General features: G+C 39.2%; 1 protein-coding gene and 1 long non-coding RNA gene across 3 annotated transcripts in view; both read right to left on the reverse strand.

Annotated features, from left to right (window-relative positions):
* Positions 1-21808, reverse strand: part of SLC35F1 (solute carrier family 35 member F1) — a 416463-nt gene that overhangs the window by 281082 nt on the left and 113573 nt on the right. The window lies entirely within an intron of this gene.
* Positions 631-20049, reverse strand: LOC122422580. 2 transcript variants are annotated; one of them, XR_006263887.1, is made up of 3 exons: positions 19289-20049; positions 18236-18373; positions 631-1437 (listed from the first exon to the last, which is right to left on the reverse strand). It is a non-coding gene; the product is annotated as an uncharacterized LOC122422580 (long non-coding RNA). The 2 variants fall into 2 exon arrangements; XR_006263888.1 differs by lacking the exon at positions 631-1437 and adding an exon at positions 14291-16163.

Consider the following 21808-nt stretch of genomic DNA (forward strand, 5'->3'; position numbering starts at 1 on the left):
GGCTGACCGCATCTTCTCCTTCAGCTCCTGGTCCTTGAGACCCCTGGTCCAACTAGGATTCAATAGGGAATTTTTTTCAGTTCCTCAAGCCTTATGCTTTTCTCCAGCCCTCTAAATCGATTCTTTTCTCTGCCTAAATCACTCTTCCTTTCCTTTCTTCCTTTGACTGGATAATTCCTGTTCTTCCTCAGCCTCAAGAAGTCTTCTCTGGTTCCGTGCCTTCCTCTCACAGTCAGGGTTAGCTGCATTATGCAAAGTTGCTTCAGTCATGTCCGACTCTTTGTGACCCCATGGACTGTAGCCTGCCCAGGCTCCTCTGTCCATGGGATTTTCCAGGCAAGAGTACTGGGGTGGGTTGCCACGCCCTCCTCCAGGGAATCCTCCTGACCCAGGGATCGAACCCTCATCTCTTTAGTCTCCTGCATTGACAGGCGGGTTCTTCACCACTCAAGCCACCTGGGGAGCCCCAGGGTTAGCTACTCCCCTCTTTTGGGCCTTCGGTGTCTCTGGACTTCTATCACTGCACTGTTGCACTATAATGCAATTGTCAGGTTTTTTGTTTTGTTCTGTTTTTTTGCCTTTATCCCCTCAGTACATGGAGAATTCTTTGAAAACAGCTACCATCTTGTTTATTGGTATGATTTTCAGTGCTGGTTGTAAATCTTAATTATTAGAATTACCCACAGATAAGGCTTTTGAAGTTTGTAAATTTGCATTATTGCAAAAAATGGATGTTGTGGTGGAAAACACCATGTGTATTTGCTAAAAAAAAAGTCCAGGAAAAAAAGAAACATTTGCTTTCAAAGAGGCACAGCTCAGTCTTTGAAGAAATCTTTATGAAGTTTGTCAGCCAACTTTATTTTTAATTGAAAAGAGTAAAAAAAAGACAACTACGAAAAGTTCATATCTGCTAAATATTGCTCAAACGCTTCAAATAAAACCTAATACTCTAGAAACACTTAGTAATTGCAGCCATCCCTCAAGGGCTCAAAGCCAATACAGAGAGCACCAAATTTATTAGATGAATGCACAGATTTTATGTCTACAAACATAATTCCCTTTTGAATTGAAGAGGATGTTATAAATTCTTTGTGTCTAACATTTGTAAAGATAAGAACAATAGAAGAAAAACTGCCACAACCCACCTTGACATGTCTACAATAGAACTACCCATCAGGCTGAATTGATGGGAGAGCGAAACAGCAGAGAGTTTCAGGAACTAAAATAGAACATTTTTTTTGGCAAAGCTTCTTGCCTTCCTGTGTTCAGCTGAAAAAATATGTGTGTAATAATTATTAGAATTTCTGAGAACACGTCCTTTCCTGGTTTTTTTTCAAAGCTTACTTACCAAAATTCGTTCAAGTCTGCAGACTTAGTTTAATAAGTGCCTTTTCTTCTAGGTTCCAGTCACTCTTGTCTGAATGAAATACCTTGAGGCTAAAATTGATGTCAGAGAAAATTGTTTTTTAGCATTGACCTTTTATTTTGGAAACCATTTCATCACAGGGTCACAGATTGAAGTGATCTAAAATCTTCAGTTTTACATGGGACAAAGTCAGCTGCTGGTGGGACTTTGGTTTGTCCCTCCCCGTGAACTTTAGGTCTGGGTGTAATCAGTGAAATTCAGGGCAAAGAGCTGCAGTGGCTCAGCCAATTGGATTTACATCCTGGTTCCATTAACAGCTACTGGGCCTTGGACAAGTCATAAACTCTGTGTACCTTCATTTCCTCATCTAAAACGTGGGTCATGACGGCAGCCATCTCTTTTTTGTTCCTTTGAGAACTAAATAACACAATTCTTGGAAAACACTTAGCATTAGATCCCACCCAGATGACCAGTGGGCAAATATGACCCATAGACATCTTTTATTTGATCATTTCAGGTGATAAGAAGTTGGCTTAGTGGCCAATTTAAAAATCGAGGAATTTCCCATAAAAAGTAAGATTTCTGGCTTCTTGAAAAAGCAAAAGGTCAGGCAGCAGATACTGCTAGTTGGTGACCACCCATACACCCACTGCATCTGCTATGGCTTACAGGGGCAATTCCCTTATTAATCAAAAGCTCCCCGCTTCAAGCTATCTCCCTGCCTACAGTTATCATTGCCAGCCTCACAGTCCTCAAGAGCATGATTCTGGGTCATGCCATAAGCAGTCTCTCAGAAGGTTCTCAAGGCTGATTAAACCTCGGTTGCCCACATGCATTAATACACTTTAAAAAATAAAATTTTATTTTTTACAGCAGCTTTAGGTTCACAGCAAAATTGAGCAGAAACTGCAGCAACTTCCCTTATACTCCCTACCCCCACATATGTATAGCCTCCTCTTCTATCAACACCCCTCATCGGAGTGGGACCTTTGTCAAAATCAGTGAGCCTATACTGACAGATCATTATCACCCAAGTCCATAGCTTACAACAGTGTTCACGCTCTATGAGTTTATATAGATTACTAACAACATGTGTCCATCATTACAGTATCATACAGAGTAGTCTCACTATCCTACAAAATCTTCTGTGTTAATGCATCTTTTATTAGCTTTCAACCCTCTCAGCTGCACTTCCCCTTTTCCTCACTATACTTCCTGGGACCCACTCCCAAATAAACTAACAGTACCCAAATTCTGCTTCCCAGGTGGAGCAGTGGTAAAGAATCACCTGCCAATGCAAGAGACACAGGTTCAATGCCTGGGTTGGGAGGATGCCCTGGAGGAGGAAATGGCAACCCACTCCAGTATTCTTGCCTGGAGAATCCCATGGACAAAGCAGCCTGGCCAGTTATAGTCCATGGGGTCCCAAAGACTTGGACACGACTGAGTAAGTGAACACACACACACACGCCCCCAAATTCTAATCTCAGGATCTGCTTTTGGACAGATCATGATCCTCTCTTCTAGATCAGCAACGCCTGTAGCTAATAAGCAGATGCAGCCCCCAACTCCTCATAGACCCCACCACTCACACTACCCTGCACAAGCACTTTCCCTTGGCCCACTGTGTCCACACAAATGACCTGCCTGTCTGTGGACTTCTGAGCTTGTAATCCAAGAGCCAGACCAGCCCCTTAATTTCACAAAGAAAGCCACCGAACACAAACAGGAGCAATGACTTGCCCAGTTAGATAGAATTTCAATCTGGGCTGCCGCTGCTGCTGCTGCTAAGTCACTTCAGTCATGTCTGACTCTGTGTGACCCCAAAGACAGCAGCCCACAAGGCTCCCCCGTCCCTGGGATTCTCCAGGCAAGAACACTGCGGTGGGTTGCCATTTCCTTCTCCAACGCATGAAAGTGAAAAGTGAAAGTGAAGTTGCTCAGTCCTGTCTGACTCTTAGCAACCCCATGGACTGCAGCCTACCAGGCTTGTCCATCCATGGGATTTTCCAGGCAAGAGTACTGGAGTGGGGTGCCACTGCCTTCTCCATCAATCTGGGCTAGAACCCAAAATCTATGGTTCCGAGTTCTGGGCTCTCAGATGCCCCATTTTCCCTGAAGCAGATGCCACTTATCATCAGCCTAGGAAATTCCTGTTTCCTTGTTTCTTAATATTTTCTTGTCTTCGTCAATTCCAATACCCTCCTCTTCATTTGGATTTCAAGTGGATGAAGCTTGGGATTCCAGAGGAGAGAATATTCCTAGGCAGGAGAGGCTTCACGACTAAGCACCCAGTCACCTCCCCACCCCTGCACTTCTGAGGGGATGCTGCTAATTCGAGCAGAAGAAAAGAGAAGGGTCAGATGGAGCCCCAGAGACAGGACAGTGAGGATCAGATGAAGCTCTGGGAACCTGGAGGACAAAAGAGGGAGGAAAATGGATAGAAATTCTTTCCAATGAGATTAGAAAATCTAATTTGACTTCCTTCCTGTCTCAAAAATCCACCTGCAATTGAAAAATGTGGATGAAATCAATCATGATATATCTTCAAATTGGAAAATTTGAGTCAGAGATCCTAGACAGAGGCCAAGTTCTACTCTCTAAATTGCTGTGTGACCTTTGGCAAGTAGCATTAACTCTCTGGGGCTTTGTTTCCTCATCTGACAGATGGGTATAATGGTAATCCCTGCTTGCTGGCTCTACTAACTCCAATCATATGTGAAGTACTCACAATATTCTAGGCACTATCCTGGGAACTTTATGTATATCTTCTGGTTTATTCTCAATTTTGAGATTGGTTGTTATTGCCCTCATTTATCCGACAAGGAAACTGAAGCTAGAAGGCTTAGCCACATACCCGCAGTCACAGCTGTGAAGGCTGTACCTGAAATTCAGACCCAAGCTGTTCAACTTCACAGCCTATACCCAGATCTCCATGCTACTCTTTGAAAAAGCACTTTGTAATGAGTGCTAACATTATGAACCTCACATTTGAAGTATCACATTAATCAATTTGAGAATAGACAGGAATGAATGCAAAGGAATCTCATTAATAGAACTGGTATTGGTTTTATGATACCACGAAATTTTAGCCACTATCACATTTTGGTCACTTATTGGTGACATGCCACAGTTCAGTTCAGTTGCTCAGTCGTGTCTAACTCTTTGCGACTCCATGGACTGCAGCACATCAGGCTTCCCTGTCCATCACCAACTCCCGGAGCTTACTCAAACTCAAATCCATTAAGTCGGTGATGCCATCCAACCATCTCATCCTCTGCTGTCTCCTTTTCCTCCTGCCTTTAATCTTTCCCAGCATCAGGGTCTTTTCCAATGAGTTAGTTCTTCACATCAGGTGGCCAAAGTATTGGATTTTCAGCTTAAGCATCAGTCCTTCCAATGAGCACTCAGGACTGATTTCCTTTAGGATTGACTGGCTTGATCTCCTTGCAGTCCAAGGGACTCTCAAGAGTCTTTCCAACACCACAGTTTAAAAGCATCAATTCTTCGGTGCTCAGCTTTCTTTATAGTCTAACACTCACATCCACACATGACTACTGGAAAAACCATAGCTGTGACTAGATGGACCTTTGTCAGCAAAGTAATGTCTCTGCTTTTTAATATGCTGTCTAGGTTGGTCGTAGCTTTTCTTCCAAGGAGCAAGTGTCTTTTAATTTCATGGCTGCAGTCACCATCTGCTGTGATTTTGAAGCCCAAGATAATAAAGTCTGTCACTGATTCTATTGTTTCCCCATCTATTTGCCATGAAGTAATGGGACTGGATGCTACTACAAACAAAGCTAGTGGAGATGGTGGAATTACAGTCAAGCTATTTCAAGTCCTAAAAGATGATGCTGTTAAAGTGCTGTACTCAATATGCCAGCAAATTTGGAAAACTCCGCAGTGGCCACAAGATTGGAAGAGGTCACTTTTCATTCCAGTCTCAAAGAAGGACATGCCACAGTCATTACTGAATTTTGAGGAGAGTCAGATTGGAGGCAAATCACATTTTACTTTGCAATGAACAGTGTATGAAAAGGCATTAAGTTAGTCATAGTGTTAAAGATGTCATACTTTGCTTACAGAGCCAATACACTTTCCAAAAGCACATGTGTCTGTAGATTCCTGCAGTATTGTAGGAAAGTGCTCACAGATTTCTTTAAATGCCTGTGCATTTGAAGTATTTGGCTTCAAATAATTCAAGTACTTTATAACATAGCAGGTGTATGATTATCTTGTTGAGTCACAATGTCATGAAAAAAGTATCCTGTCGAACCACCTATTTTCTCATCCACTAACTGACCTGAGTATCAATCCCAGATAAAACAGATACTTGGGAAAATGAACAAATGATGACAATGTCAAGAGAAGGAGAAAAATGAATCAGGTCATATGATTATAGCATTCTTCGGCGGTTCCTCCAATATATGTCTCACTAGATTAAAATCATCAGCATCATCTTTAAGTATATATCTAGGCTGTTGGGGGTGGGCCCCATGCCCTGAGACATTGCCCCTCCATCCTCCTTTTAGAAGCTCATATACACCCAGGCAGAAAATACCCATGAATTCCAAAGACACAGGAGTCAAGTGTGAGGGGTTTTGTGCAAATGTGACTGAGAAGAGAAGGAGGAATGTGAGAGGCGACTTCAGAAATTAAGACAAATAGCTGTGGGAGCTAAATGTCCAAAAGTAAATTTCTGGACTTCAAAGCTTCTCTATCAGTTCAGTTCAGTACACATCCATCAAGAGCTTCCTATAAGGCAGCCTCTGTCTGTGCCCTTGCTACCCCTTGAGCCATAAGCAGCATCTATCTAGTGAACTCGATCTTAGACCTTCTTAACTCAGACAACTGACAAATTGCGATGTTTATAGCTAGCAGCCTAGGAACTATTGCTTTCTTGTATGTTTTTCCTTCCTGGTGGCAAAGCATATCTTATTTCAGAATCTCTCCATGACGAGCGATGCAGCCTGTGATGGAAGACACAATTCCAAAATATGAAATTTCACCAGTTCTAATGTCACAAAGCCAATCATTTGAGAGTAAATATGTCAGACAAGGAGTCAGTTCTCTGGCAATTCATATTTAGCCTTTGAAAGAAATGGCATAACAAATAATCTGGAATTATTTTCTTGAAAAACTTTCTTCCTATCTAGTAGTGGATGCAAGACTTCATTTTGAAGTATTTACTTAAAACAGATTGCTGTACTTTATAATAGTACAAAATTTATCACATGAAGGATGTTCACAAGCTTTCTTTCTCCAATAGCTCCTCGCTCCCTCTCTTCCTTCCAAAATTAGAAGGAGAACATCTTGTGGAAAGAAAGGTTGATTCTGCTTCGTGATAAAGTGCCGAGAAAGAAAAGGGTGATATTGAGGAATAAAAAGAGTGTAATTGAATGGGGAACAGAACAGTTTGGGGTGTGAAGAGAATGGACAAAAGGAGAAAGAGGATTTTTTAAAATGCAGCTGTGAACTGTGTTGTTTCCCACCCCCCCCCCTTCAAAAAACCTGAGTAATTCTCAACTATCTGGGCTATTAAGTGTCAATTATTTTGGCTCCTCAGCTGTGCATCTGACCACACTGCCCCACGAAGGCTGAACTAGGTGTGTCTGAAAGAGAAGCAAATGTTCGGGGTCTCCTGTCAGAGCCTCTCAGCTGTTGGTGACTCAGAAAACACCTTTGCTGATCCAAAAGGAAAAGCCCTGGAGAAGAATTTCAGACCACTCTCATGGAGATAAAGAGTTCAGAGAAATGGAAGGAAAGGGAAGAACTGTTTAGAGACAAGAAGAAAGATGGGAAGACCAGGCGGCAGGGAAGGACATGAGAGGCACAGGAGAGGAGCCCTGGACTGCAGCCCTAAGCGTGGAGCCCAGGTTCCTCACACCCCGGAACAGCCCATCATGGCTACGGATGACGGGCAGAAGGGGAACCTGCATAAGTCTCCTGTGCGCGAAGCATCGGGACCAAACTGAAGGGAACGTTGCTTTGTGGCTGCCCAAGGGCTTCCCTGTCACATCCGGGCAGATGGCAGGCCTGCACCCGGCGGGGGGCATCCCGGTGGCCCACAGCGAGTGGCCGGCCTGCTGCATCCAGGGCAATCAGGAGAGCGCGGACCATCCTCGCCGCCCTCATCTGTCAGTAATCACCACGGACTTGTCAAAACCAAGGGGAACAGGTCAAGCCTGCACAGACAATGGAGAAAATCAGATTCTCCCCAAAGGCCTCTTGTAAAAGCAATTCTGAAAGCAGTGACAGAGGGGAAAAACAATTTTTTTCTGTCAACCTCAACAAAGGACTTTAGGATATTTCTTCACAATGCCTTTCTGGGAGAGCTGACAAAGGTCAGAAAGTGAAATTTCTAAAAGTTCCAGAGCTGTACAACACATTTGAAGTTTCAGAACAAAGGGAGGATTGAGTGTGAGCAAATATGTCTAACACCCTTAATTTCAGGTTTAGATAGAAATACCAATTAAATATGAAAACCTCTATATTCATTCACAAATCTGTTAAATGGGGGCTTCCCTGGTGGCTCAGTGGTGAAGAATCCACTTGCAATTCAGAAGTCCAGGGTTCGATCCCTGATTCAGGAAGATCCCCTGGAGAAGGGAATGGCAACCCACTCCAGTATTCTTGTCTGGAGAATCCCATGGACAGAGGAGCCTGGCAGGTTATAGTCCATGGGATCACAAAGAGTTGGACACAACTGAGCTACTAACACTTTCACTTCACTTTCAATCTGTTAAATATTTATTAATGTTTATACCTCTAGATACCAGGTAAATAGTTGACAATAAGATAGACATGATCCCTCCCCTCTTTTTTACCTGAAACCTTGAAGAGGTACCATTTACATGTCACAAAATGCCATCACCTTCTCCTATACAAATCATAAAAAGAATCCATTTAAGGAAAATACAAAGGCCCATTCAGAGTTCTCCTCTGTGAAAGACCTACTGATAAGACTCACCCTGTTCTCCTATCTCTTCTTTAAATTTATTTTTGATTGGAATATAATTGCTTTACAATGCTGTGTAGTTTCTGCTATACAACAACATGAGTCAGCTCTATGTATATATGTATCCCCTCCCTTTTGGGCCTTCCACCCATCCCCAACACCCTACCCCTCTAGGTCATCACAGAGCACCTAGCTGAGCTCTCTGTGCTATATACCAGCTTCCGACTAGCTATCTGTTTTACACATTCACCCACTCTTTCTAATTCAAGAGTGAAGGTAGACACAAGTAGAAACCCGGGCTGGCACTTAACCAGTGAGCTTAGTTCATGTTCTGTTAGTGCTTAAAGGTCCAAAATAATAGGTAAGCAACTTGTAAGAACAAGTCATTAATGTTACAATTCTATTTACTTATCCTTTAAAATATGTAATTACTGAGCACCTGTTAGGAACAGGCCATGTGTGTACTGCTAAAGAGCATGTGGGAAAGTGAAATCCATGGCTCTGTTCTCTCATGGCCACCATTCTGCCTAGTGACATAAGTCATCCTTATCCACAGAACACTAACCACGCAGCATACACCACAGCAGATGCCAAGTACCAACTGAGCTGCAAACAAAATAAGCAAGATCGGTATCTTGGGTATACTGCAGAAACTGCCAACATAACCTTTCCAAATGAAACTAATTATTTCTCCTTTCACCATGCTCCTCCTGTTTTCTATTTCAGTTAATGAAGGCAACTTTCACCCAAGCCAGCCTTCCAAAGCTTGCCTTTTCCCAAATGTTCCACATTTAGTTGGTCACCAACACTGGTAGTTTCTACGACAGAACTGTCCCTTAAGTCAGCCCCTCCTGTTCACTTATTCTGTCACTGCCTACATTCAGGTGCTTATCATCATCCATTTGGACTCTTTCACCAGACCAACATGACCCACCACCTTCTTTCTCTTCCTACCTAAGAGCATCCTCCATACTGCCACCAGCTAACATTCTCCACATTTCCTTCCTCCATAGCTTTGAAGTCTAAACTCCATGACAAGGCCTGGGAGGCTCTGTACAACCTCCTGTAACCCAGTGCCCAAGTGTTTGGTGATTTCCATCACCTGATTTCCATCACTAGTCGAACTCGCAATGTTTACTCCTCACATTTTGATGTCTCTGTATATTCACACATGGTCTGAAATAACCTTCCTCAACTTCCCCTCACAAACTCCTTACTCATCCTTTGAATCTCTACTCACGTAGAAGTAGTTGTTTCTCCTTCTGTGCCCCCAGTCAACATGCTTCATTCTCATCAGCTATGGCACTCATCATGCTTAATCATAATTATCTGCTCATATGGCTATCATCTTCACTCAGTAATGGGCTTTGCAATGGCAGGGATAATATCTTACTTATCTTTGTATTCCTAATGCTTACCACAGTGCTTGGTACATAGTGAATGCTCAATGAATAACATGGCAAGTTCTCACAATATGAGTGGATGGATGTATAGGAAAGGGGAAAAGAAAGAAATCCTATCAGAGCAGTCAGCAAAGACAAATTCATGAAACTCAGTAAACCTCAAACAGAATAAATTGAAAGGATACTATACTTATATACATCATAACCATGTGACTGAAGATTAAAAATAAAAAAAAACTCTTGAAATGAGCTAAAGAAAATAAAATATTACATAAATGAAACAAACATTCAGATAATCATGTAATTCTCATCAGAAACTATGGAGGTCAGAAGACAGTATAACAACATCTTTAAAGTGGTAAAAGGAAAAAGTTGCCAAACCAAAATTCTATATGCAACAAATATATCATTCAAGAATAAAGGCAAGATAAAGACTTCTAGAAAACCCTAAGGAATCTAAGAAAGAAATCTATTATAGCTAATCAGTTGAGACAGGTTGCATGATATAATATCAATAAACAACAATCATTTTTCCTATATACTAGAAAAGAATAATCCAGAAATGAAATTAAAAAAACAAATCCATTTACAATATATTCAATAAGGGATAAACTTAACAAAAGAAAACACATGTAGATTGAAAACTACAAAGCAATGTTGAAAGAAATTAAAGACAATCTAAGAAAATGGAAACACACCCCAGTTCTTTGATTGGAAGACATGATATCATTAAAATGCAGTACTTCCCAAATCAATCTACAGATTCAACACAATCCTGACCAAAGAAAGACATTTTCAGATAAAGAAAAACTGAAACAAATTTTGTCCTGAGTTCTGTTTTACAAGAAATGCTAAAGAAAGTTATTACAACTGAAGAGAAAAATAATATTAGAAGGAAACTTGGTTCTTCAATAACAATAACAACCAAAAATAAATTAGAAATTGAGAACTGACTAGAAATATATTAAAGACTGGATTTCTCCACTTAAATTCTTTAAAATGATCTGCTTTATATAAAAACTGAAACATTTTCCAATGGGTTTTCAAGTGTAGACTTAATACATATGACAACCATAATATTAAAAAAAATAGCAAAAGGGCATGGTCATGGAATCTATCTGACAGCAAGATTTCTATATTTTACCTGAAGTGGTACAATATTAACTCTAAGTAAACTGAAAAAAATTTAAAGCAATATAGCAAAAAATCAGAACATAATTTAAAATTAAGTACCAAAACACACTCAAATAATCCAAAAGAAGGCAAAAAGGGAGAACAAAGGAACCAAAACCAGAGTGATAAAAAGAAAAAATAAATCAAATGGTAAAGCAATATCCAAAAAATACCTAATATTATGTTAAATGCCGATGCTCTGAAGTCCATAATTAATAGGCAGAGACTGACAAAAGTGGATAAAAAGCAAGACTCAACTAGATATCCTTAAAAAAGCCATACTTTAAAAAGTAAAACAGAAAGATTGAATAAAAATGGATGGTAAAAGTATAATATGCAAAAATTAATTATATGAAGGCTATAGATGGTATATTAATATCAGGTAAAATAGACAGCAAAACAAAATGTGTTACCAGACATAAGGAGAAACATTTCATGATGATAAAAAAATTCATCCAGAAAAAACAATTATAAATGTATTTGTGCTTGATAATAGAGGTTCAAAATACACAAAACAAAAATTAGCAGAATTAAAGTGAGAATCAAGTCACTCCAAAAAATCACACTTAAAATTCATCTCTCAGCAACTAATAGACAGCCCTCGTGAAAACATCAGCAAAGACAAAAGATCTGAACAACACTATCAAAAAACTTGACCTTATTGACATTTGTAGAATACAGCATCCTATAACTGCAGAACATACCCTTTTTTTCAAGTGCACATATGCATTTACCAAGATAAGCCATAAACTAGGTTTTACCACAAGTCTCAAGAAATTTAAAATAAATATACAGATATATTCTCTGTTCACAAAGTGAAAGTGAAGTCACTCAGTCATGTCTGACTCTTTGTGACCCCATGGGCTGTAGCCTCCAGGCTCCTCCATCCATGGAATTTTCCAGGCAAGAATACTAAAGTGGGTTGCCATTTCCTTCTCCAGAGGATCTTCCCGACCCAGGGATCGAACCCAGGGTCTCCCACATTGCAGGCAGACGCTTTACCATCTGAGCCACCAGGGAAGCCCCTTCTCTGTTCACAACTGAATTGAATTAGAAATTGTTAGTATTAAGGCATTGAAGAAAACCTCAACTGTCTGACAATTAAACCACATTTCTTAAAAATATATGTATCATGATCACAAAGAACAGCATAAAATACTTTTAACTGAGTGACAATAAAAACCAAAATATATCAAAATTTGTGGGATATAGCTACCGTAGTGCTTTTAAGAAAACAGAAATGCTAGTATTGGACAAGAAGAGAAAACTAAAATTAATAACCTAAGGTTCAACCTTAAGAAGCTAGAAAAATAAAAGCAAAGTAAACTCAAGGGAAAATGAAGGATATAACAAAAGTAAAAGCAGAAATAAATAGAACCGAAAACAAGAGAAAATGAACAAGACTAGAAGTTGATTCTTTGAAAAGATCAACAAAATTGACCAATTTCCAGCTACACTGATTAAGGAAAAGGAGAGAGAACAGAAAGCTGTAATAGGAAAGACTTATCAACACAGATCTTACAGACATTATAAGATAATAAGAAACAGTACCAAGAACAATTTTATGCCAACACAACTTAGATGAAATGGACAAATTTCTTGAAAGTTACAACTCAGGGAAGCTGACACAAGAGAAATGGAAACTGAATCACCTTGTTTCTATTAAAGAAACTCCTTATCAAAACTGCTCCCCAAAGAGAACTTCAGGCCCAAGTGGTTTTACTACTAAATTCTAAGAAACATTCAAGAAAGAAATAATACCAGTCTTATACAAACTTTTGCAATTAGGAGCATGAGATACTGCTCAACTTGTTTTACAAGGTCAGTATAACCCAACACCAAAATCTGAGTAAGAAGATTATAAATTATATCTTAACGAAGTAGTAAAATTTTTCTAAGAAGTAGAGTCCCATTATTTTTATAGTCCTGTAACAGTCTTGGACTATACACAAACGACTTTCGTTATAGAAAGGCCTCGAAGGACTAGATTATAATACAGCCTCCGGTGAAACATATAGTATAACATGTACTCTCTGGATAATTTTTATAATGATTTCGTTCTATAGCAGAGAAACTACAACCTGCAGGTCAAATTCAGCTCAGGTTGTTTTTTTTTTTTTTTTTTTGTAATGCCTGCAGGCTAAGAACGATCCTTACATTTTAAAAGTGTTGTTAAAAAAAAAAAAACAACAGAAGTGACAGCATCTACATGTGGCCTGCAAAACCTAGGATATTTACTCTTTGACCTTTACACACAAAGTTTGCTATCCTTGTTAGAGTAACAAGTTTATGACAGGAAGTAATTTTATCATTCTACTATCAGGAGGTGAGGGTAGCCAACAGTGCTTAGAAACCAGGACACCCGGCAGCCCTCCTGTCTTCTTCCCTACACTTAGCTTCTGCTCCCTATTGATTCATTCATTCATTCAACAAATATGTGCATGCGCAGTCATGTCTGACACTTTGCAACACTATGGACTATGGTCCACCAGTCCTCTGTCCATGGGAATTCAGAGCTGGACATGACTGAGCGACTAACACTCTCACTTCACTTTCACATGCATGCACCATATTACTATATTCATCAGTTGTTAGTTTTGCTACTTTTATTTTTCACTTTTTTCCTTTCTCTCTCCCCTCAGCCTGCCCACCCCCTTTTCTTTTTCTGAGTCAACTGACAGCAACTTTCAAACATCAAGTCACTTCACTCCTAAATCCTCAAGCATATATACCCTAAGAAAAAGGATATTCTCCTAGAAAAATCTCCATATCATTATCAAACTCAAGAAGTTTAACATGATACAATATTATTAGCTTCTCTACCATTCATTTACCAATAATTATTCATAATTATTCAACTTTTCCCAATTGCCCTAACTATATTGTGTATGTGTGTGTGTGTGCTGTAAGTCCAAGATCCATTTAATAATCACATATTGCATTTAGTTGTCATCTCTCTTTAGTCTCTGCGCTAGAGCTCAGTCATTCCTGACTCTTTGTGCCCCTTTGGACTGTAGCCAGCCAGGCTCCTCTGTCCATGGGATTCTCCAGGCAAGAATACTGGAGTGGTTGCCATCTCCTTCTCCAGGGGAATCTTTCTGGCCCAGGGATCAAACCCATGTCTTCTGTGTCTCCCTGCATCGCAGGCAGATTCTTTACCCACTGAGCCATCGGAGAAGCCCAAATATGTCAGTTCAGTTCAGTTGCTCAGTCGTGTCTGACTCTTTACAACGCCATGGACTGCAGCATGCCAGGCCTCCCTGTCTATCACCAGCTCCTGGAGTTTACTCAAACTCATGTCCATTGAGTCAGTGATGCCATCCAACCATCTCATCCTCTTGTCATCCCCTTCTCCTCCTGCCTTCAATTTTTCCCAGCATCAGGGTCTTTTCAGATGAGTCAGTTCTTCGCATCAGGTGGCCAAAGTATTGGAGTTTCAGCTGCATCACCAGTCCTTCCAATGAATATTCAGGGCTGATTTCCTTTGTGTAGGGCCAGTCCTATTATTTATCAGTCGCTACACCATTACATCTGCAATATAATGATGTACCAGATAAGCACGCCTGCCCTTAACGTGTCCACAGGTTCTGCAGAAGGGGTCTCAGTGTTTAGTCAATGAATGATTCAATCGTCCCAGCCCTGTCTTTCCAGAGTCATGGGAGCAACAAGGATTAGATACGCCATCTTTTTGCTGCTGGAGCTTACTTTACACCATGCACTGGATGTCATGCTACTCCGAACCTGACATTTCTCATCATTATAATAAAAAGGTAATAATACATTTCAAAATAAATGATGGAAAAACTAATGTGAATGTATACAGATACAAATATATTATTATAGCCTTATCTTCCTCAACTGAGTGTCTCAAAATAGTCCTCCCAAATGGAAGCTCCTTTGTAAATCTCACATTTAAAATAAAACTAACACAGTTGAGCATTAGGGAAAGATAATGCTGAGGAGGTCTTGTTAATGCATCCAAAAATAACATGCTATTTTAAAGTTAATGTAAAAATCTCCAGATCCAAAGGATATGCATCTTAATCTGCTAAAAAGCATTAGCTAACATTTACTTTGCCACTGATAATTATTTGGGTTCTAAGTCCAGAAGGTGTAAGAAAGATTGTCAAAAAGAGTCAAGGGCACCATTAATATGGGTAAAAAATAAAATATAATTCAACAAAATGCAACTGAGAATATTTTTCTGGATAAAGTGATGGAATCAATTATTTATTTAATGAAATAGAAAAATTTGGTGATCCACCAGAGGGAACACATATTTGAGAGTGCTGAATGAGATGACCATGTTTATAAGGCAACATGGTGACCAAAATAATCAGAATGACTTGGAACTGGAGAAAAAAATACCAGAAGAGAAACAAGACTAATGGCACATCACCTACAAACTTCAGTTCCCAATGGATAAATTTAAAAAAAAAAAAAAGGTGAGAAAAGCTAAATAGGAACGATTATAAGACTTAAGACCTTAATTCAAGGGAAGGGATTTTAAACTATGAAAAATATAGATTGAAAGAGTCAAGGTCAAGGAACTGAATTGGCACCTGAAAGGTATTTAATAAGTAAAGTCCTTTAAAGCCAATAGCTTTTCTATGTTATAGGAGAGCACGATGATAAATCACAGCCTAGGGAAAAGAAGTAGGCTGAATAATATCAAAGAGTTTTTAAAATACCCACAATAACCTTCCTAACAACCATTCTTATTACATTGGAGTCACTGGGAACTGTTATTGGGAGAGAAATAACCTACATTGCATATAAATTGTATAAGGTCTGATCCCTGTTATTACTTTATAGCCAAAGAGGGGAAGAAAAAAGGCAAAGGGAGGGATGGAAAGAGTAGGGGATATTTGAAGTTGAGGCATCTATTTCTACTCCACTTCACTGAGGCAGGAGCTTGTGACACTCTGATATGTCCAGCCCCAGTAAATGATTAATGTTTTTCACAGGACCTCAACGAATCTCTCCTTTTGAGGACATCCTTAGCCAGACTGCAGTATTCTCTACTTGGCTTCTACTTGTTTCTCCAAAGCTGCACAAAATCACACCCTACTCAGAATAGATTAGAGCAGAAAGCATTCTGGCCAAGACTCCTCCTGTGACCATAAGCCACTAGCCAAGATGAGAAGCAGCAAGGTAAGATACTGACCTGCCGACAGTGATGGGAAACACAGAACCAAAAACCCAGGCGAGATTATCCCACGTCAATGTCCCAGACCCAGGAATTGCACCGTCAAAGCATCGCCTAAAACAATATCAGACACACACCTCTGACCATATCTCCGCCTACTCTCCCCTTCCAGTTTTACTGTTCTTGTCATTCTGCAAATGTGTTAGACTGATCTAGCCTCTGCAGCGCTGCACTCGGAATGTGATTCCCCCAGAGGGAAGCATAGTTTGCTTTCTCACCTCCTTCTAATTTTTAATGTCACCCTTCTCTGGCCACCCTTAAAATGGACCTCTTCCTCATATGTATACCCTGTCTCTACTTTTATCCAAAATACTTTTCATGCTACATGTACACTATAGAGTTTATTGACTTATTTGTTTATTTTCTGTCTCCCCTCACTGGAATAAACAAGAGGGAGAAGGATGCAAAGCTCAGTAAGTAGGGAGAGTTGGATAGTGTAATCCTCTTCTTCAGAGCTCAGTCACGCACATTAACTATGTGGTAAAGAATCCACTTGCCAACACAGGGGACTTGGGTTCCATGCTTGGTGGGGGAAGATCCCCTGGAGAAGGAAATGGCAACCCACTCCAGTATTCTTGCCTGGGAAATCCTATGGACAGAGGAGCAGAGCAGGTTTATAGTCCATGGGGTTGCAAAAGAGTCAGACATGATTTAGAGACTAAACAATAACAATTCACATTAGTATCTTGAAGGCTGCCAAGTATTACTAAAAAAAATTAACCCTTTTCAGTAAAGAAATATTTTCAACTTTGTCAAACTTTTGTAAACAAAATATTTAATCTCGTAGCATTTATTAATAGCTATCAACACACAAGCTGGGGAACACAGTTAAGAGATGGTGCCCCTGTTTACTTTCTTTTTCCTTCAAGGAAAAATGACCAAAATCATTCTTCAAAATGAATATAATTGTCTTTTGTAGATCCTTACCCTTCTTGAGTTTGTGATGGACAGGGAGGCCTGGCGTGCTGCGATTTATAGGGTCACAAAGTCAGACACAACTGAGCTACTGAACTGAACTGAACTGACCCTTCTTGATCACTACCCTGTGTATCTAAAGCACTTGGTGAAGCATCTCTATTTGTTTAATTACCACCTGCTCTGTTCCCCTGCTACTTCTCTCAATATTCTTTCTTTGTTTTCCTCAGTTATTTCCAATCTACTCTTTCATTTTTAACTAGATGCACTTCAAAAGTTAAAGTTTTTTCTTCTACTCTTTTGTCCTCAGATTGATCTTTTATTTTCAATCTTCACAGCTGTAATGATCTCATGACTCTAAACGAAATCCCAAATTATATTTCCAAAGACCAGTTTAGACGGGGCCAACTGCTATCTTTTGCAAAAGAGCATAGTTTAAAAATCCAGCATCTTCATCCTCTTAAACTGGATTTTCATCCCCACCCCTCCCATTTCTGCCCCCTGCTGCTGCTGCTGCTAAGTCGCTTCAGTCGTGTCCGACTCTGTGCGACCCCATAGATGGCAGCCCACCAGGCTTCCCCATCCCTGGGATTCTCCAGGCAAGAACACTGGAGTGGGTTGCCATTTCCTTCTCCGATGCATAAAGTGAAAAGTGAAAGCCCCCTAGACATACCATTTTCCCCGTCTACAAAACTTTGAATGTTGGCTCTATCTTTACTATTTTCTCTTGCTTCTCTGTACTCTCTCCCAATCCCACTATTCAGTGTTCTCACTCTTCGCACACTCTTTCAGTGGTTACTGTGTTCTTTTGACCCCTCTCCATTCCCTATCCTGCTTTTCTTCCCCCTGTGGAATATAACTACAACCTGACCAACTCCTGCCTCAGTGGGGTGGTTCTACTATGATCCTTCCTAATTTGTCCTGTGTATGCAAGCCAGAATCCTTGAAATATAAGCTTCTCTCCCTCACCTAAATACTTACTCCTCTGTGTTAATCATCTCTATTTCTCTTTGTATTCCACAGAGTCATGACTATCCCTCCAACTACTTATTTTCACTGATCTCACTAGACTCTTTCCAGAGCCGTTGAGTCTTTTGGAAAACACTAAAAATGAAAGATAGAAAAAGTATGACAAATAAAGTCTCACTGATACTTATTACCGTGGAAAAGAAGAAAAAACAATACAAGAGATGGGAAACAGAGACACTTACCTCTGAAGGTGTGTTGTCTGCCAGTCCTTATATTACAATCAAACTATCACATGCATCAACGGAATGGAGCGGGCCATAGTATACAAGAAAATTTAAAAGTCAGGTATATATTTTGGATTTTGCATTTGATTATGAAATCTGAGAATTTAAAAAAAAATATGAACATAAAACTATAACTTTGTACAACATTAAATAACACTGAGTCAAAATGGATGCAAAACTAAGTGTAATTCTGCACCTAAAAGTAAAACTTCTAGAAGAAACAGCAGGCAAAAATCTTTGTGATGTCTTTGGGTTGAGCAAAGAACTATCATAAAAGACATAAAAAGTGTGGGCCATAAAAGAAAATACATAAGTTTGACTTTATCAAATCAAAAATTTTTGCTCTTTGAAAGATAATTATCACGTGACTAAAAAAGACAAGCTACAAACAGACTGGGAAGAAAAATTGCAAAACACATATGTGATATAGAGCTTATGCCTAGATTACATAAAGAACTCCTGCAATCCAATCAATAAGAAGATTTTTAGGTGAGGGAGGGGACAAAAGATTTGACAGTTATTTTGCCATAAAGGAGAAACAGGTGGTCAATAAGCAGATGAGAAGATATTTATTATTATTAACTTCTTAGGAAAGTGAGATACCACTATGCACCAATAAGAAAGGTGAAAATTAAAAAGACTCACCATCCCAAGTACTGGTGAGAATGTGGAGTAACTACTGCACAGAAAGCAGTAACTTTCTGCACTGCTGCTGAGACTATAAAAAGCTACTACCATTGTGCAAGAGTTTGACAGTTTCCTACCAAGTTGAACAAATATTTGCCATATGATACAGCAATCTCATGCTGAGGTATTTACCACAGATGGGAAAAAAAAATTTTTTAAAAAGATACATCCGTTTAACGGCCTGCTCATGAATGCTTCTAGCAGCTTTTATACAACTGCCAAAACCTGGAGACAATCCAAATGTTGATCAGCTGGGATTAATGGATAAACAAATAAAATGGAATACTTCCATGATAAAAAGGAATAAACTGTTGACATACGCACTAATAAGAACAAATCTCGAAGTATTATTCTAAGGATGAGAAACCAGATGCAAAAGACTACACACTGTATGATTCTATACATACTCTGTTTATTTCATTCTGGAAAAAAGCAAAGACAGAAGTCTAATCAGTTGTTGCCAGGGTCCGGCAGTGGGACTGACTACAATAGGGCACCAGAAAGTGTCTGCAGTGTTTGAAAGCTCTCTCTCTCCATTGTGGTGGTGGTTACACAACTGAATACTTTTGTCAAAACTCATTGAACTTCATACCTAAAAGGGTGAATTTTACTGCATATAAGTTGTACCTCAATAAGCCTGAATTTTTTTTTTTTAAAATCAAGATGTTTTAAAAACCAGAAAAGAGAAGGTAATTTTTTTATTTTTCTCATCCCAGCCTCCTTGCTAACTTCTGTCCCCAACCATCTTCATACTGAAAACATTTCTCAGTATCAGCTTAATGACACATCTTTAAATCTTTTGAATAGCAAAATCAGTGTTCAGAGTGGTTCTAAAAGTTACCTGTGGCAAACAAAATAGGAGTAAAAATTTTAAACTATAAAATTTCCACAACTCTGGGATTCACAACAAGGGTATTCACAAAACAAGAAATTGATCAGAACCTCCAGTGTGATGTCAACATTCTTACTAACACATCCTGAAATCAGAATGACTTTTTCCTTTCATAAAAAGTCTTAAGCTAAAAGTGAACTCCATCTATAAATGAAGTATAGCCACCCACTATAAATTCACAATGAAAATAACTAGCAGTTCCAGTCACACTGAACTACTTGCCTGTCCCTGTAGTGACCATTATTTTCCCACCTCCAAGTCCTGCTTGCTGTGTTCTGGGCACAGGTTGTGCTGTTCTTCCCATTTTGTCACATCTGAATCCTTGCTGTCCTTCAGGGTCCATTTCATGCTCTGAAAAGTTCAAGGTCCTTTTGAACATCCTCTGATCAGTGGTGTGCTCTGCCTTTTGTGAACTGCCTGGCATCTCTCTTACAATTCCCCCATTTCTACAACAGACTTATGTGGGTACTGACATAATTAGTCTACTGGATTGCAAGCTGATGGATGCTGGAGCCTCGTGTGAATCATCCTCAAACTTCCCACAGCACCTAGTACAGTGTCTTGAAGGAACAGCCACCCAATAAACATTTGTTGAATGACCAAATATTAAGAGTCGGTTGCATTTGATGTGATTGCAGAAAATGTGGTGCAAACACAGAAAATGGTCCACTTGAAATTTTTATTGACCTCTGCTTTGTGTCAAGGTAATAGACTTATTCTTATATAAGATATATTCTGGTGTCTTTTGAAAGTATAACACACTTATTTGAAAACTATCAGATAAAATATATGCAAATTCAATGGAAAGAGTTCCCAAAGGCGAAAGCTAAAACACTTTGAGCAGCAAATGAAATAAAGTTGCATGGGAATGTAACTAAAATTATAAAATATATATCCATACTGACATAAATAGATGATTGAATAAATAGAGGGAAGAGAACAATCTCCCATTGCAGAGGAATTCTAAATAATTTATACAGATCTACTGCTATCAAAGAGGTGGAACTCAATCCCCACTCCTTATACAGGAGTGACTCCTTCCAAAGAATACTGTATGGAAATGGGAGAGGGAGAAAGTGGACAAATACCACCTCAGCCAACTGATCAAGACTAAAATCAATGGTAAGTTGAGTTGAGAGTATGTATCTTCGACACAGTGTGATAGGAATGGCATTTTTCCTTCGCTAAACACATAATCCCAGTCCAAACACAAGAAAAACATCAGACAAATCTCAGTAAGGAATCTTCCACAAAATACCTGACCAGTGCTCCTCAAAACTGTCAAGGTCATTAGAGACAAGGAATGTATGAGAAACTGTCAGATCCAGGAGGAGAGACAACTATGAATACAAATAGTGTGTTCTCCTGCATAGGACTTTGGAAAAGAAAACTAAGAAAATGGTGTTTAGTTCATAATAATGTATAATTATTGGTTTGTTAAAGATAACATACTAGCATAGAATGTTAACCATGAGGGAACTTGATGTGGAATAAATGCGAACTCTGTACCATCCTTGAAAATTGCCTGTAAAGCTACAACTGTATAAAATGTAGCTTATTTTTGAAGAAATACACAAGTTTCAAATGTTAACAAGTTTACTGAAACAAAAAAATATTTCCAGGCAATAAAGATTTAAGTAATATCACATGAGACTCACCCTATAGAGAAACACTTTCCTTGACATACTGTATTCCGGGATAAAAAGTGGCAGATAAAGTTTCTGAAAACAAATAAGCTGAATATTTCTAATATCTATTCTAAAATTGTTTTATTTATAATTCAAAAATAATTGCTTCATTATTGCATATGATTTCCTTTATCTTAAGTTCACAAAGAAGTAATGTGATTTTATACTGAAAGCAATACTGAAAAATGAATGACGTTATTTACAGAAATTCATTCTGTGGTAAGCTTTATCTAAAATAAATTCCACTTAAGGAGATCATTGATT

The sequence above is a fragment of the Cervus canadensis genome, chromosome 20 (assembly GCF_019320065.1).
Source record: "Cervus canadensis isolate Bull #8, Minnesota chromosome 20, ASM1932006v1, whole genome shotgun sequence".
Classification (NCBI taxonomy): Eukaryota; Metazoa; Chordata; class Mammalia; order Artiodactyla; family Cervidae; genus Cervus; species Cervus canadensis.